We start from the raw sequence: 18,850 nt of genomic DNA on the forward strand, positions 1-18,850 counted from the left end.
GATGAGGCTGAGGAGACATCGGGGGAAGAGCAAGAGCTAGAGGTGGACCCCAGAGAGGTGCCCGGCACTAGTAAAGGGAGGTGGGAGGAGGGAGTCGTGACAAAGCCCCGCTCCCCAGCTAGGGTGGAAGCCTCGGAGCTGGCAGCCGCACTTAATTCCCTGGTGGGGGTGGCCGAGAGGCCACGGCTGAAGCTGGGGGTGTTCTCCGGAGCCAAGCCTACTCCGGATGGGGAGGTGGACTATGAGACCTGGATCCAGCATACATCTTTGATGTTAGAGGAGTGGCCAGGCTCAGAGGAGGAGAAGAGACTGCGATTGCTGGGAAGTTTGAGGGGTTTAGCAGCCAAAACCGTCCGGGAGTTGAAAGCCGAGAAGCCTGGAGCCTCAGTGGAGGAATGCCTAGAAGTTTTGGAGGGAGCGTTTGGGTTGTCAGGGGAACCCTGGCTGCTTTTAGCAGAGTTCCAACGCAAGATGAAGGAGGCCGGAATCATAGCTGAGTCTCGAAGTTCTTATGCGTCCCCAATAGTGGTGGCACGGAAGAAGAATGGGCGAGTGCGCATGTGTGTTGACTACAGGACGTTGAATCGGCGAACTGTCCCTGATCAATATACTGTCCCAAGAGTCGAGGATGCGTTGGCCTGCCTGAGCGGTGCGAAGTGGTTCAGTGTGCTGGATTTAAGAAGTGGGTATTACCAGATCCCGATGAGTGCGGCCGACAAAGAGAAGACCGCTTTTATCTGCCCGCTGGGGTTCTTTCAGTTCGAACGAATGCCCCAAGGCATATCGAGCCCCAGCCACCTTCCAGAGGCTCATGGAGAGAACTGTGGGGGATATGAATCTGTTGGAGGTGCTGATGTACCTGGACGATTTGATAGTGTTTGGATCGACTTTGGAGGAACATGAGGAGAGGCTGTTGAAGGTGTTGGGCCGGCTTAATGAAGAAGGGTTGAAGCTTTCCCTGGACAAATGCCAGTTCTGCAAGTCGTCGGTTAACTACATTGGCCATATCATTTCGCGAGAGGGAGTGGCTACTGATCCAACCAAGATAAAGGCCGTGACCACCTGGCCGAGACCCCAGAAAGTGGGTGCTCTGCGCTCATTTTTGGGGTTCTGTGGGTATTACCGGCGATTTGTGAAAGGATACGCCAAAGTGTGTCACCCGTTGACTCAGCTGTTGTGTGGCTATCCCCCGGTGGGGAAGAAGAGGACGGGGAACCAGAGGCAGGACGCTGGAGGATACTGGAACCCGGCGGAACCTTTTGGCTCGAGATGGGATGATCAATGTGAAGAGGCGTTCCGATCTTTGAAAAGGGCCCTGACCCAGGCCCTGGTGTTGGCTTTTGCCGATCCCCAGAAGCCATATGTGCTGCACACGGATGCCAGCCGAGAGGGTCTCGGGGCTGTTCTGTACCAGGAGCATGCCAAAGCATTGAGACAAGTAGCCTTTGTCAGCCGAAGCTTGTCGCCATCGGAGAGAAACTATCCCACTCACAAGTTGGAGTTCCTGGCGCTGAAGTGGGCGGTGGTGGACAAGCTGGGCGATTACCTGTACGGAGCCAAGTTTGAGGTGAGAACGGATAACAATCCTCTCACTTATATTTTGACTTCGGCGAAGCTGGATGCCACAGGACATCGGTGGCTGGCGGCCTTGTCGGTATATGATTTCAGCCTGAGGTACCGCCCCGGAAGCAAGAATGTCGATGCGGATGCATTGTCTCGTCGGGAGCCGGGGGAGGAGGAGAGGGACGAGGAGTGGGAGAGTGTCCCTGCCCCTGGAGTGAAGACGATGTGTCAGTTTGTTATCACCGTGAAGGCCAAGGGAAGAGGGAGGCTGGAACGAGCCGTGGACCATTTGGGGGTTTTTGACGACGCCATACCCCTAGTTTACTGTGACCTGACCGCACTAGGAACTAAACAGTAGCCGGAACTGAGTCCGGGGGAAGTCGCAACTGCTCAGCAAAATGACCCGGGCATTGGCACAGTGTGGAGAGCGGTCGAGAAGGGGGATGGGGCGTTGGCTGAGAAGGCGAAACACCCATGCGTGCCTCTGTTGTTGAAGGAGTGGTCTCGGTTGAAGTTAAAGAACAACGACGCCTCCGGACCAATCCCGCTGTTGGCAACTGGTCCTGCCGGAGGAGTATCGCCAGGCTGTACTCCAGGCCTTACATGATGATTCTGGACATTTGGGGGTGGAAAAGACATATGGATTACTCAAAGACCGGTTCTACTGGCCCCGGATGAGGGGGGACGTCGAAGAATACTGTAGGGGATGCCGTCGTTGCATCCAGAGGAAGAGCCTGCCAACGTTGGCGGCTCCACTGTCGCACTTGCAGAGTGCGGGACCTCTGGACCTGGTATGTATGGATTTCCTGTCGATTGAGCCTGACACCAACAACACCGCGAATGTATTAGTCATCACCGATCATTACACTCGCTATGCTCAGGCATTTCCCACCAAGGATCAGAAGGCGACGACAGTGGCGAAGGTGTTATGGGAGAAGTATTTTGTGCATTACGGCCTTCCCAGGCGAATCCATAGTGATCAGGGGCGGGACTTTGAGAGCCGCCTTATCCAGGAATTACTGACTATGCTTGGTGTTGAGAAATCCAGGACTACCCGTTACCACCCACAGGGAGACCCTCAGCCAGAGAGATTCAACAGGACCCTGTTGGATATGCTCGGGACGCTGGAGATTGGGCAGAAAAGCAGGTGGAATCGTCATATTGGACAATTGGTTCACTGTTACAATTGTACTCGCAATGAGGCTACAGGGTATTCACCCTATTATATGATGTTCGGGCGGGAAGCGAGGTTGCCCATTGACGTGTGTTTTGGAGGTGGAGTGGGTGAATTTCCCGGGAAGTCCCATCTAAAGTACGTGTCCGACATGAAGAGGGAGTTACAGCGGGCGTACGAGTTGGCCGAGGCGGCGGCTACATAACAAAATCAGAAGAATAAGATGCGGTATGATCGAAAGGTGAAGTTTGTACAATTATTACCGGGCGACCGGGTCCTTTTAACGAATTTGGGACTCCCTGGTAAGCACAAGTTGGCAGATCGATGGGCGGCCAGCCCCTATGTAATCGAGAGCCAGATTCCGAACCTGCCCGTTTACCGGGTGAAACCTGAGGATGGAAAAGGGCCTATCAAGGTACTCCATAGGAATCACCTGCTGCCACTGGGTCAAGCGGTGCAGGTAGATAAGGAGCCCGAGTGGGAGGTTACGCCCAGTACAAGGACTCTGCGAGGGCGCGGAGAACGGGAAGAGCCCGCTGCTGAAGAGCGGGGACGGGTCCCTCACCCGGGAATGGCTACCGATTCAGAGGAGGACGACTCAGATGAGTGGGCCCTGTTCCCATTCGCTGGTGCTCCAGTACCAGGAGAGGAGGCTCCTGGCCCTTCCCATACTGAATTGGGTGAGAGGAGGGAAGGTTTTGAGGGTCAGATGGAGAGGCAGCCTATATTGGTGGGAGAGAGGGTGGAACCCGAGCGTGAGCTGGAGAGATCTCAGGTGAGGGAGGACCCCTGTGAGGAAGGGGGTGCGGGTCTGTCAGGTAGACCTGGGGTGTCCGAGACAGTGGGTTCGCAGGTGACGAGGGGTATGAAGGGGTATGGAGATCTCAGAGGAATAGGCGCCCCCCGGAGTGGTTGACATATGTGGTACCGGGAGAACCGAGTGTGATTTCTACTGCTCTGGGTAGTTATGTCACTGCTTTCTGCACCTGGGTTGGGTTTTGTGTGTTGCAAGAAGCTTTGGGGACCTCTAGTAATGCCATGAGGGCATGACATTTGCTGGTGGGGAGAGAATGTACAATGCCCTGCGTATGTTACTCAAAATGGCATCTTTGGTTTGTTACAAGTAGGAATGTTTCTTTGTCGGATAAGTGTTTCTCTCGCCGTTGTTTCACGTTAGAATGGTTGATATGGTAATTGTATTCATTTGTTAATCAATGGGGAATGTCATTGTGTCTTGTGATGCTGGGAACTTGGGGGAGGGGTTTTCGCGGTTTTTTTGGGGGGCGGGAGGAAGAGGTCGAGGAAGGTGGACGTGTGTGGCACTGCTCGGAAGACCACCGGGCGTGATCCTAGGGGCGAAGACGTGGAGGTCAGAGGCAAGCGACGATGGGTCGATTGGTTCGTTGATTGAGCTCCAAAGAGTGCACTGAATAGACTGAACTTTGATAAGTTGGCGCCTTTTGTTTTTTTCCTTGTATATATATATATATATTGTATTGCCTACTACTCTTTTAATTTTAGTAAACTCTTTAAAGTGTATGTCATAATGGTATTTGTTGTGGGTTTGATAATGTTGGCGGGCGCGAGGCATAAAACTCGATTCTCACAGCATCTGCGTGTACGGGAGGTGGGTTGGTGAGTGGCTGGATATCCTTTTTCCCCTAGACATATACCAGCCTGTTGGGTAAGGGTTACACAGATATACCAATTTTGAATCTGGAAAGTGAATGTTGTATGACTAACAAAAAATACTCAGCTAATAAAATGAACTATGAAGGAAGTGTTGCCTCAAATATATCACAACATTACTGTGATTTAAAATTAGTAATTTCTGAGAAAGTGAAGACTTGTTCAATTAAGACATTCACTGATATGTTGAGCTAGATCCTCAGAAGTGAAGAACTGTCAATTCTTGTTGACATCATTGGAATATTTCAAGCTTCTATTGCTGACTGAATGTCAATTTAGTCTTCTGAATTCAATCAAACGTAAATTCAGAAATTGACTAGAAGTGGAACATTTAGATGATCTGCTGAAGATTACTGGATTAAGCAACAAAAGTCTCACTTCAAATTTTTATTTTATGTATTCCAATTTGTGAAGCCACCATCTGCAGACCAAATTGAACAAGCTCCAGCTAATCATTTGTCTAACAGAAAGAAAAGCCTGATTGATGAAGCCTGAAGGATGTGCAGCACTCCAAGAGGGGAGAAAGCATTGTCTGTGGTCCCTGCCCAGATATAAAGGAAAGAGTGATAAGAGGTATGTCATCTGGATTTGAAATTAATATGGGCAGTGTTCTAGATTTGTAATAAAGACAGATGACAAAGTTTACAAAATGTGATAGAATTTCCATGTTGTTATGTATATTGTTACGGATTCAGCAACAATAAATATATAAGGGAAGCAGGTTGTTTTTATAACAAATAAAACATTTATTAAACACTGAAAAAAAAACCCAAAAGTAAACAAACGACTAACGCAACCAGAAATCAGCTGCTGTGCGGCAGCTTATACAGTCCTTAAAGCGATGTTGCAAAAACAATTCTTCAAAGTAGTACTGTGAAAGTTCACAAAGCTTACAGTTCATTAAAGGAGAGACTTTTTAGATGATTTAAATTCTCTTTCATGTCGTTTTGTTGTGGTTCCCAGTCGAACTATACTTTTCCCGGAGAATTTACGAAGATGAAAATGAAATAGCTTAAAGGCACTGACCTTTCCCTGACAAAACTAAACCCGTCCCTTTCTGCTATTATTTGCAGGGGTTAGCACGGGGACAGCCAATGAATTCCTACCGAATGAAGATCAAAGAAGGTCAAACCTGTTCACCGTCGAAATCGACTTTCCTCGATCTTTTAAATCCCGAACTCCGATCTTCACTCCACTGATTTTTAACTGGCAGTATTATAAAGAAACGGCCGGCAATGACCTTTTAAACTTTAGGCACTAAATAAAACTCCACCTTTCAACCAAACTGCGTCATAATATTGGATCACGAAGTGGCATGGAGTCAAAATGTCACATCCAGCCACAAACCGCCCCTCCTCGCAAGGAGGAGTCCTCCTTTTACACACTGGGGGAAAAAAAACGGTCAGATGACATCTACTGGTGGGAAAGTGACATCACTCCACCATCACAAGACCTCTACCTTTGGTCCAGCATATCTTCAACACCACTGTCACGTGACAAGTACAAGATACCCACGGGTACTTAACAATATCATTATACACCAATTAATAAATAAAATCCAAAGTATGTGATTTTCAATTTTTATTCTAAATATTCATAATAGGATTAATAGAAAGAAAAAAGTGCTGCACAGTTTTAAATCTATGTAAAAGTTTGTGCTCAGCAATGCTTGCTGAGCTGAAAAGAAGGGGAAATAGAGAACTGGAATGGGCAATGGAAAAGGAGAAGGATCTGGCGAAATTTTCAGAAATCAATGTTAATGTTGCACATTGGATGCTAACTGGCTGGAATATGATGTTTTCCTCCACCAACCTATGAGTGGCATTATTGTGGCAATAGCAGCCTGTGTTATTTGTTCTCCTATAGCATATCAATGTTCCTGTAATAATGTGAAGCCAAATTTGCCCTCAACCATTCTGACAGGAAGACTTGCAGTAAAGAGGTTTCATGGAAAATTGAGGATGTAGCCAAACAATGTTATTTGAAAACTTGCTTTTCACTTGCTAGCTAATGATTTTCACAAGTTTTATCCTGAATACAGTGCTAAACAAGATCAACTTTAAAGCAGAATGATAACAAAAACAATTTCAACTTCAGCAAAGTAGAAACAGATACCATATTGGAAACACAGGTTTAGATTTGAGTCAGCCATATAACCATATAACAATTACAGCACGGAAACAGGCCAACTCGGCCCTTCTAGTCGATGCAGACACTTACACTCGCCTAGTCCCAGTGCCTGCACTCAGCCCATAACCCTCCATTCATTTCCTGTCCATATGCATATCTAATTTTACTTTAAATGACAACACCGAACCTGCCTCGACCACTTCTACTGGAAGGTCGTTCCACACAGCTACTACTCTCTGAGTAAAGAAGTTCCCCCTCACGTTACGCTTAAATTTTTGCTCCCTAACTCTCAAATCCTGTCCACTTGTTTGACTCACCCCTACTTAACAATAACAATACCAAAAATGTCATCATTGGATTAGATTGAAGCTCCATCGTCCCCTAATGGTTTACCAGAACTTGAAAGGTACATCTTCTTACATGATCAGCATACTGTTAAGCAGTGTAACTTTACTCCAATTTCTCTGAACTGTTTGTGGTGCACAAAAAGTTCTGATTTCAGAGGTTTTCAGATGTTGGAATTTCAGATCAGGTGTACTCAATCTGAACCAAGGAGAAAGTGCATGGGAAACTGAAAGGTAGAAAGTTCACCTACCAGATGGACATCACCTCAGTGTTCTGTGAGTGGTAGCTGAAGTGATTGTGGAGGTATTAGTCGTGATCATATATGAATCAATAGATTCTGGAATTGTTCTGGAGGAGTGGAAAAATGCAACTGTCAATTGCATGTTTTGGGGTACTTGGAGGCAAGTGAAAAATAAGCCAAATTCAGCATATTTCAAAGGGGCAAATCTTGTCTGACAAATCTGTTGCATTTCTTTTAGGAAAAATAACCGGCAGGACAGACAAAGGAGAGTAAGTGGATATTGTTTAAAAGCCTTTGACAAAGGTTGTACATGAGACCGCTTAAAAGGTAAGAGTCCATGGCATTAAAGGAAGGATACTAGCACATATAGAATATTGGCTAAATGTCAGGAAGTAAAGTGAGGTTTTTTGAGTTGTCTGGCAATGACTAACGATGGTGCACAGGGGGCATTGTGGGACCGCTTCTTTCACATTATATATCAGTGATTTGGCTGGCAAAATTGATGGCACGTTGAGAGTGACAGAGACCTTGAAACAGTCTCTAAATAATTATTTAGAGGAGCCAACATACTGGACCACTGTCACACTATCATCAAGAACACTTTATGTTCCAACCCACGCCTATACTTTAGAATGTTTGATCACCTCACTGTACTCCTACTTCCTGAGCAGAGGCAGAGACTATAGCACCAGTAGTGAGGACCATGAAAGTATGGACAAGAGAGGTGCAGGAGTGCCTACAGGATTGCTTTGAGTCAGTGGACTGGACTGTATTCAGAGATTCTAAGTGAGTATGCCACTGCTCTCACTGATCTCATTAAAACCTGTGCCAATGAAAGTGTGCCTTCGAGAACATACTGTGCATATCTGAATCAAAAGCTGTGGATGAAACAGGAGGTTCGCAGTATGCTGAGGACTAGATCTGTGGTGATCCAGCACTACATAAGAAAGCCAGGTACAACTTACAGAGGGCTATCTCAAGAGCAAAGGAACAGTACCAATTGAGGTGAAAGGCAGAACTGGATGCTCTGCAACCCTGGCAGGTTTTGCAGGCTAGTACTTCCCACAAGACAAAATCTAACAGAAGACAATAAGATATAGGAGCAGAATTAGGCCAGTTGGCCCATCACATCTGTTTCACCATTTCATCATAGCTGAACCAATTTTCCTCTCAGCCCCAATCTACTGTCTTCTCCCTGTATCCCATCGTGACTTGACCAGTCAAGCATCTACCAACCTCTGCCTTGAACATACATAAAGATTTGGCCTCCAAAGTTGCTGGTGGCAAAGAATTCCACAGAGTCACCACTCTCTGGTGAACCAAATTTCTACTGATGACTATTGTAAAAAGGACATCCCTCTATTCTGAGACTCTATCCTCTGGTCCTAGACTTTTTCAGAATACGAAACATCCTCTCCACATCTTGAAGGTCAGTGATGCTTCACTCCCTGATAAGTTCAATATTATTTATGCAAGCCTTGAAAGGAAGAATAAAGCTACAGCTATGAGGTCCCCTACAGCACCCAGTGACACTCGGATCACTGTCTCGAAGCTGACATCAGATCATCTTTCAAGAGGGTGAACCCTAGCAAGGTGACCTGCCTGGATGAGGTACCTGGTAGGGTTCCGAAACACTGTGCCCATTACTACTACTCCTACTTCATCAGTGTGTTCAGTTCATCTGCGTTAGCTGCTGCGCTATCTTCCAGGAGCGTGCTGACTATACTCTTGCAAAGGCACCCAAGGTTCATCCTCCCATGCTTGGGCTCCCATGTGATGACTAGACTGGCAGGTAGCTCAGGGTGGCGTAGATAGTGCCCCGCCTGTTACAGTCTTCTCGCCTCAGTTTTAGTAGTCAGCATCGGTAGGTCGTCATTGAGCTCGACATCCGACATGTGCCGTTGCCAACTCACGTCAAGATCCATCCGGAGCATTCGTACATAGCAACCATCCAGTGACTTTTGCATGGTCTTGGTGAGTGCCTACATCTCGCATCTGTACATGAGAATGGACTCTAGGACTGCTATGAAGATCCTCTTTCTGAGCCCTCTGTTCAGGTTCGACCTCCAGATTTCCTTCATGTCATTCATAGACTTCCATGCCTGCACTTCCGTATCTTTCTGCCTTCTCTGAACTTGTCATTCCTGACCCGAGATACTTGAAGTCTAAGTCTTCCTTAATGGTATCACTCTTTACAGTCTTGAGAGTACCGTCATCACAATTGGATGCCATATACTCTATCCTTTTAGCATTTAAGTGAAGTCCAAAGTTATTGCACTCAATTTCCACTTTTGTCAGTAGCTGCTATGCTTCCTCCCTCTGGACAGAGAGCAGGACTATGTCATCTGCAAAATCGAGATCTGTGAGCATAACTGGTCTGATCCTTTTGGCTCGACCTGGTTTTATGGTAAAACCAAGCTTGCCATGATCTTCGTGCCAATCAACTGGTGAGTATGTTCAAAAATATTTTCAATCTCTTCTACAGTCAGAAGTCCCCACTAGCTTCAAAAGGACAAAAATCATACCTGTGCCCAAGGAGAGAAGGGTATCAACTATCATCCAGTGGCACTCACATCTACGATGATAAAATGCGTTTAGAGGTTTGTTATGGCTAAAATCAACTCTTGTCTCAGAAAGGACCTGAACCCACGGCAAGCTGCCTGTTGCTGCAATAGGTCTGCAGAGGATGTGATCACATTGAATATTCATTCAGCCTTGGATCACCTGTACCACACTAATACTTCTATCAGACTGCTCTTTATTGACTACAGATCAGTGTTTAACACAATGATGCCCACAGGTCTCATCAAAAACATCCAAAATCTGGGTTTCTCTGCTTCCCTCTGCAACTAGATCCTCGACTTCCTCACTGGAAGTACACAGCCTCTGTGGATCAGGGTTAACATCTGCACCTCGCTGATATTCAACACGGGCACACCTCAAGGATATGTGCTCAGCTGACTGCATTGCTTTCTCTGCATCCATGACTGTGTGGCAAGACAATGCAAATACCATCTATAAATTTGCTGATGACACAACTATTGTTGGCAGCATTTCTTATGGTGACAAGAAGGCGTAGAGGAGCCAGATCGATCAACTAGTTGAATGGTGTCCCAGCAACAACCTTGCACTCAGTGTCAGTAAGACCAAAGAGTTGATAGTAACCTTCAGAAAGTGTAACACGAGGGAACACACACCAGTCCTCACAGAGGATCAGAAATGCTTAGAGTAAGCAATTTCAAGATTGTGGGTGTCCAGATCTCCGAGGATCCATCCTGGACCCAACATATCAATGCAGTTACAATAAAGCACACAGTGCATTATATATCATGTGGAGCTTGAGAGGATTTGGTATGTCACCAAAGACACTTGCAAATATATATAGATGTACTGTGGATAGCAGTCTATCCGGCTGAATCACTGTCTAGTACCAGGGAAGCTTTGCACAGAATTGAAATAAGCTGAAGAAAATTGTAAACTCTGACAATTTCATCATGGGCAGCAGCTTCCACAGCACCCTCAACATTTTTAATGAGCAATGCTTTAATACGGCAACATCCATCTTTAAGGGCCCTCGTCACCCAGGACATACCCTCTTCTCATTGACATGATCAGTGTGGAGGTACAGGAGCCTGAAGACATACACTCAATGATTCAGGAACAGCTTCTTCTGATCTGCTATCCGATTTCCGAAAGGACATTGAACCCACGAACACTACCTCACTAATTTTGCACTACTTACTTATTTTAACTTTTTAATATATATGTATTCGGAACTGAATTGCAGTATATATGTAGATTATATACTTCCTCTAAATCAGTCTTTTTATCTGCATAACAACAAATTTAACCACATATGTCAATGATTCTGGTACCATTTGGCTGAGTGTCCATCAGCTGCAGCTATCCTGCTTGCAACGAGCAGGAGAATAAATGAATGGCAGGCTAATTTGATTCATATTCTCCATAAGAGTGCGTGGCTTCTACTGCTTTGCCTTCACCAGAAAGTTTTTTTGCAGACTTGCAGATTTTGTTGGGGGCTTTACCACAACACCTCTCCTCTCTCTGAAGCCTCAATTAACACTTAAATGGAAACATTCTACAAATATATTTAATCAAGAAACATATCTGCCTGGATAATTAACAAATAAAGCTTTTTGAAAGTTAGTTTTGATCTGGGAAGTAATGATAAGCTGGTGGAAGCTAACTAAAAGGAATTATAAGAGAGAAACAGTTGGAATCTTTCTCCCAGATTGGAATTGTCAAAATTCATAAGGCACCACTCTTAGGCCAGATTGGGAAAGATAATGGAGATTAGTGGGGGAAGGCTTTTAGACAGTGGTTGGTTCCTTTAACCCACTGCCAGGTTGTTGGTGGAAGCAGACACATATCAAATCAAATCAAGTTTAATTATCATTCAAACCATACATGGATACAGTCGAACAAGACATCATTCCTCAGTGGTCAAGGTGCATAACATGCATTCAAAATTCTGAGAGAGAGAAAAAAACATAACACACATCTTTATACAAAAAAAAAACAAATGTATACTCCAAATCCCTGAGTGACATGCAAATTGATGGTACAGCTCCTGTCAATCCAGCATGTCATTCCACCAGTTGAACACAGGAGGGCAGCTCTGATCGGAGAGGCCACCTCCCAAACGAACATAGACTCCACGCTACACCGCCTCCAGTGTTGTCTCTCCTAGACTATAATACAGGCAAAGCCACTTCAGCCCAAGTTTTCACTACTACAGAGGCTACACTGCAGCCTCTTTGCCTGTCTCATCACCAAACAAGGGAAAAAGGCCTGCAGCATTTCAGATTATAAATGTCCAACAGGGTCTTGCAATTGCAAGTGAAATGTCCACGACAGTCACTCATGGTTACAATGCACTTTGCCTTAGCACACCAACTCTAATGCCTTTGGGTAGCAGGTAGCAGTCTGGTCTGCACCCAGGACAGCTCATCTGAAACAGTCCGGCCCTTCTGCCTGCTTCTTCTCCTAGCCAAGCATTGGCTTCTCTTTCTCCCAGCCAAGTGCCAGTTTCCCCTCCGACTCGTCCACCAGCTCTTTTGGCACCCCAGCTGGTGGCTTCAAACAACGAACAGACCACTGATGTGATAGACCTGTATTCATTCAAGGAGTCCAGTATAGTTTTACTGACATAAAAAAGAAATTTTAAAAAGAGAAATTCACCCTTTGGGCAGCATCCGTTGAAACGAGCAGTCAACGTTTCGTTCCAAGACACATCTTGATTAAGAAGGAGGGGGCAGGGGCCCTATAAAGGTGGGGGTAGGGTGGAAGGTGCCAGGTGAAAAACCAATGAGAGGAAAGATCAAAGGTTGGGGGAGGAGAAGCATGGAGGGGATCGGCAGGAAAACTAAAGAAGGAATCTAAGGAGAAGGCACAATGGTTAGTAGAAGAAGACAGAATCATGAGAGAGGTGATAGGCAGCTAGAAGAGAAGGCAGAGTGAAAGTGGGATGGGGGAAGAGAGACGGAGGGAATTACCAGAAATTGGAAAATTCAATAATCATACCAAGGGGCTGGAGACTACCCAGATGGTATATGAAGTGTTGCTCCTCCAACCTGAATTTGGCCTCAGCATGGCAGTAGAGGATGCCAAGTACGGACGTATCCGAATGAGAATGTGAAGCAGAGTTGAAGTGGGTGGCAATCGGGAGATCCTGTCTGTTGTGGCGGACGGAGTGGAGGTGCTCAATGAAGCGGTCCCCCAATCTGCGTTGGGTCTCGCCGATGTAGAGGAGGCCGCACCGGGAGCACCGGATACAATCGATGACCCCAACAGACTCACAAGTGAAGTGTTGCCTCACTTGGAAGGACTGTTTGGGGCCCTAAATGGTGCTAAGTGATGAGGTGTAGGGACAAGTGTCGCACTTACGCTTGCAGGGATAAGTACCAGGTGGGAGATCTGTGGGGAGGGACATGTGGACCGGGCAGTTGCGGAGGGAACAATTCCTGCGAAATGCAGAGGGGGTAGAGAGGGAAAGATGTGCTTTGTGGTTGGGTCCTGGTGAAGGTGGCAGAAGTTGCGAAGGATAATATGCTATATCCGGAGGCTGGTGGGGTGGTAGGTGAGGACAAGTGGAACACGGTCCCTGTTGTGGTGACGGGAGGATAGGATGAGGGCCGAAGTGCGGGAAATGGAGGTGATGCTGGTGAGGGCATCATTGGTGATGGCAGAAGAGAAACCATGATTCTTAAAGAAAGAGGACATTTGAGATGTCCTGGAATGGAAACCCTCATCCTGGGAGCAGATGTGACGGAGACGCAGGAACTGGGAATAGTGAATGGTATTTTTACATTTGGCAGGGTTGGAAGAGGTATAATCAAGTTAGTTATGGGTGTCAGTGGGTTTATAGAAGATGTCAGTGGACAGTCTGTCTCCAGAGATGGAGACTGAAAGATCGGGGAAGGGGAGAGAAGTGTCTGAGATGGACCAAGTGAACTTGAGTGCTGGGTGAAAGTTGGAGGCAAAGTCGATGAAATTGACAAGCTCAGCATGGGTACAGGAAGCAGCACCAATGTAGTCGTCAATGTAGTGAAGCGGAAGTTGGGGAGCAGTACCAGTATAGATTTGGAGCATAGACTGTTCCACATAACCCATGAAGAGGCAGACATAGCTGGGGCCCAGGCAAGTCCTCATAGCTACACCCTTAGTCTGAAGAAAGTGGGAAGAGCCGAAAAAGAAGTTATTAAGTCTTCGTACCAGTTCCGCCAACCGGAGGAGTGTGGTGGTGTTGGGGAACTGGTGAGGTCTATTGTCAAGAAAGTAGCGTAAGGCCTCCTTCTTCAGTCCTGATGAAGGGTCTCGGTCCGAAACGTTGACTGCTCATTTCAACGGATGCTGCCCGATCTGCTGAGTTCATCCAGCTTGTTTGTACGTTTTGATTTGACCACAGCATCTGCAGTGTAATTTGTGTTTAGAAATTCACCCTTGGTTGGCCCACAAGAGACTGCTACATTCAAATTACTGGAATTAGAATAAGAGTATTTAATTGGTTTTTGGACAGCTTCGTGGATGTATAGGGTCTGCAGGGATATGGATGCAGGCAGAAGGGATTAGTTTCAGTTAATCACGTTAAGCTCAATCATCATATGCCAAGTAGCCTGTTCCTGGGCTGTACTTGTTTTGTTACAAATAAAGGTGCTTGGCGTGAACTTGGATAGGCAGAAAGACACAAACACAAAATTATCTCATTGCAGCATACCTCCAGTTTAGGCAATTTGGCCCATTAATTCTGCTCCACCATTTCATCATGGTTGATCCATTTCCACTCAGCCCCAGTATCCTGCCTTCTCCCCATACCCCTTCCTGCTCTGACAAAGCAAGAATCTATAAACCTCAGCCTTTAATACACAAATGATTCAGCCTGCACAGCTGCTTGTGGTGATGAATTCCATAGCTTCACCAGCCTCTAGCTAAAGAATTTCCTTCTGATCTCCATTCCAACTGTCCCTCTATTCTGTGGCTGTATCATCTGGTCTTAGACTTCCCCACTGTCGAAAACATCCTTTCCACATCCACTCTATTGAGACCTTACAATATTCAATAGATTTAATAAGATACTCCCCTCATGAATTCCAGTGAGTACAGACACAGAGATATCAAAAGTTCCTCATATGATAAACCTTTCAATCCTGACCTGATGCTTGTGAACCTCCTTTGATCCCTCTCCAATGTCAGCACATTCTTTCTTAGTTAAGGGGTCATAATATTCCAAGTGAGGCCTCACCAGTGCTTTATAAAGCCTCAACATTACTTCCTTGCTTTGATATTCTAGTCCTCTCAAAATGAATGCTAACATCACATTTGCTTTCCCCACTGCCAACTAAACCTGCAAATTAACCTTAAGGAAATCCTGTCCGCAGACTCTCAAGTCCCTTTGCACCACAGATATTCCTATTTTCTCACCATTTCTGAAATAGTTTTCTTCGAAAAGGCATGACCATAAACTTTCTGATATTGTAATCCATCTGCCACTTCTTTGCCCATTCTCCTCATCAGTCCAAGCACTCAGTTACCTCTGCTTCCTCAACACTATGTACCCTTCCAGCAGTCTTTGTATCATCAGCAAACTTGGCAGCAATTTCATTATCCAAAGCATTGACATATATAAGGTAAACAGAAGTGGTCCCACTACAAACCCCTGTGGAATATAACTGGTCACCGGCAGCCAACAAGAAAAAGCGTCCTTTATCACCATTTATTGCCTCCTGCCAATCAGCCAAAGCTATCTCCATGCTAGTATATTTCCCATAGTAGCATCGTAATGAAGGGTCTCAGCCCAAAACATTGACTGCGCTCTTTTCCATAGATGCTGCCTGGCCTGCTGAGATCCTGCAGAATTTTGTGTGTGTAACTTCTTCAGCAGCCTCATGTGTGGCATGTGGCACCTTGTCAAATGCCTTATGAAAATCCAGGTGCAGGGATGGATTGATTTTCCTTTGACCCTGCTGCTTATAAATAGCTTAAAGTATTTGAAAAGATTTGTCAGAGTATTGAACTTGAACAAGGCCTATGTTGAAGGCTTCCTTCTATCTGGTCGTACAACCCTGCAGCTACTAAGACTGTAAATGTATTTCCAAGTGGCAAATTGTGTGCTGCAAAGGAAGGTTTTTTTATTTGCTTCATACTGATTGTTGTGCAAGAGGAATTTGCATAATTCTGAAGTTGCTAAAGATGCATTCGCACCACCATGTGTTCGCATCACACAGGAACTGTGGGAGTCAAGATGAAAAACCACAGATTTTGTTCAGGTTTAAATTTATTTATCTTTCACATGCATATCAAAACATGCAGTGAAATTAGTATTATACAGCCAAAATTAATGTAGAAAGAATTATGCCTTTTGCGTATTATAATCTGGAGTTCAAAGCATCACATCAACTACAGTACCTGGGGAAAAAGGCAGTGATTAGGCCAGTTGTGATCTGGAATACAAGGCAATAAAAAGTGGAGGATGAAGATTATATTGTCATTTATGGGAGGGAATTGGCACTCCAAAAAAAAAGTTAAAGGAAAGGAATTTGCAGAACATTTGGGACTACACAATGGAGTTCTGATTTAAGATGACGCTGGCAAATCTCAGTGACTTCTAGCTGATGGCTAACGGAACAAGGAAAACAACTAAGTACTTAGTTAACCACTTTTTTCCCCTGAAAAACAGTTATTGCAGGCAATTGTCAGTAACTTCTATTTGGATATGGAGGCAATTCAGTGTGCTGGAGCCAAGGCAAGGCGAGGCAGTGGGCCGGTCACCAGGAGGAAGGAAGACCCGATGATCGATCACTCTAAGCACCTGATAGAATCAGAGGGTTTGGGTACAAGTGAAATTGTGCCGGTGGGATCCAGGCTCCAGAGTGTTTTGAAGTGACAATACCTGATGTTTGGATGACGATTCAAGTATTGAGCCAAATCAGAAAGTTCAGGTACAGGTCCCAAAGCACAATGAAGTGACTGAACCCAATAGTTGGATGAGGTTTTAAGCACCAGGACTGTTTGAAAAGGATAGGATGTCCTGAGGCAAGGGACTCCACTCTGCACTGAACTATGGATCTGTGCACAGACTCTCTGTAGACTTCTGTTCTGAATGCTATTTGCTTGCCTTTATTGTTTGCATCATTTGATCTGTGTTTTTCATTCTCTGCACCTTTGGCATTTACCATTTATTTTTTTTATATTTGGGAGGTTTTTTGTTTCATGACTGCCTGGGAGGAGACAAATCACAAGGTTATATAATGTATACATATTTTAACAGTAATTGTACTTAAAACTTTGGAATCAAATGAATCAACAGCCCTTTCAAATAGGAGCACACATACCAGATCTGGTCATTTAGTTCATGGCCTAAGTGAGAAAGAGTCAATTTTAGAAAACCTATAAATATTGGTTTTTCAACATAGTCCCCTCCTACATTTACACATTTAGTCCAGCAGTCATGGAGCATACAGATCTTGAACCTCCAAAAAATGTCCACAGCAGGGGTGTTTGATAAGTTTGTGGACTAAGGTACAAGGAGATGAGTTGTACAGCTCTCGTTACATGCTCATACAGTTCAACTCTGAGACATTATGCAGAAAGTTTGAAGTTAATAACTCATCAGTTATCAATCATCGAGGTGATTGATACGTTTGTGTCCTAAGGTAGAAGGAGAAGAGTTACTGACTTTAAAATTCCTGCATAATCTCTGTGAGTAAAGGAAGGGCATATATATCTGGCTGGAGTTCAAGTATTTGCAGAAGCATTAAGTGGTTTGCAATTCCTTGCGTGTATGAAATTCCATCTTGATACATTGATGCATTGAATGCATTGGTGCTGGACATTCAAGAACAGCCTAATGGGATCAAAGTGGGAACACCATTTACTCGACCTTTCCTTTCAATGAAACTGGTTCAGGGGTTCATTGAGGTTTCTTAAATGTGTCATAGGTGTGTGACAGGTAAAGGCCATCCAACCTCTGCTGAGATGGGGAAATGCTACAGATTTCTGCCTACTTTCTTGCGATCATATCATCATTAAGTTATCTGTTTTGGCATAATAACTTGGTCAGGTCCCATAAATGCTGGGCTCTAATGTAATATTACATTTTTAGTACAGGATCATTGGGGTCAGCATGCATTTGTTCACCACAAGAGCAGCAGATTTTCCCTACCACTTTCCATCAACACATATGGGACTCACCAATTTGAGTGCTCAGTGCACAAAGCCAGATGACTTATTGCTGTTTGAGTGGGCCTGAAACCCTCTGTAATTATGGCGAGAACTGTTGCAGTGAAGAACCAAGGTGGGACTTCAGTTAGCCCAAAGCAGGCCCACATCATCCTGGGTAAGGTGCTTATTCCAGAACTTAAACTCACATCTGGTTCTGCCCACATACAGTTGCTTAATTGCCATGCATTTCATTATTGTCTTTTTCAAATAAATGTGTCAGTGTCTCTCAGACATACTTCCAGGTCTAATTTTTGTAACTCCAGCGAGAAAGTTTGTTAAGGTGTGCGTTAGTGAGCAATAGTACTTTTAAAGGAATGAAACAGTATTGTCAAAGCATTAAGCAATAGAACCATAGAAAACCATAGCACAATACAGCCCTTCAGCCCTCCATGTTGTGCTGACCCATATAATCCTTAAAAAAAGTACTAAACCCACGATACCCCGTAACCTTCTATTTTTCTTTCATCCATGTGCCTGTCCAAGAGACTCTTAAATACCCCTAATGTTTTAGCCTCCACCACCATCCCTGGCAGGTCATTCCAGGCACTCAAAACCCTCTGTAAATAACGTACCCCTGATGTCTCCCCTAAACTTCCCTCCCTTAATTTTGTACATATGCCCTCTGGTGTTTGCAATGTTGTTAAGTGAAACGATGCAGCAGATGGGTTTAGATTGAGCTGGAGTTTACAAAGCATGAATTTGGGATCCCAGTCCTGAGAGAAACAGCAAGGGATTGAAGGAATGAATCAGGTATTCAGCGACAAAATTGGGTTGAGGTTGGAGCAGCCATAGGCATTGCGATTGCAGGAGAGGAAGTTAATGGATGGGCAGGTGTTGTGAAAATTCTTCTTAGCTCACTCTCAAACAAAAGATGCAAATAAAGTAGTGAAGCCTTGCAGTGACAAAGAAGAAGAGAATGAGTGAGGATTGGGGCAAGAGCCTCATGGTGTCAGAAAGGTGATCATAAG

The sequence above is a fragment of the Hypanus sabinus genome, chromosome 26 (genome assembly GCF_030144855.1).
Source record: "Hypanus sabinus isolate sHypSab1 chromosome 26, sHypSab1.hap1, whole genome shotgun sequence".
Classification (NCBI taxonomy): Eukaryota; Metazoa; Chordata; class Chondrichthyes; order Myliobatiformes; family Dasyatidae; genus Hypanus; species Hypanus sabinus.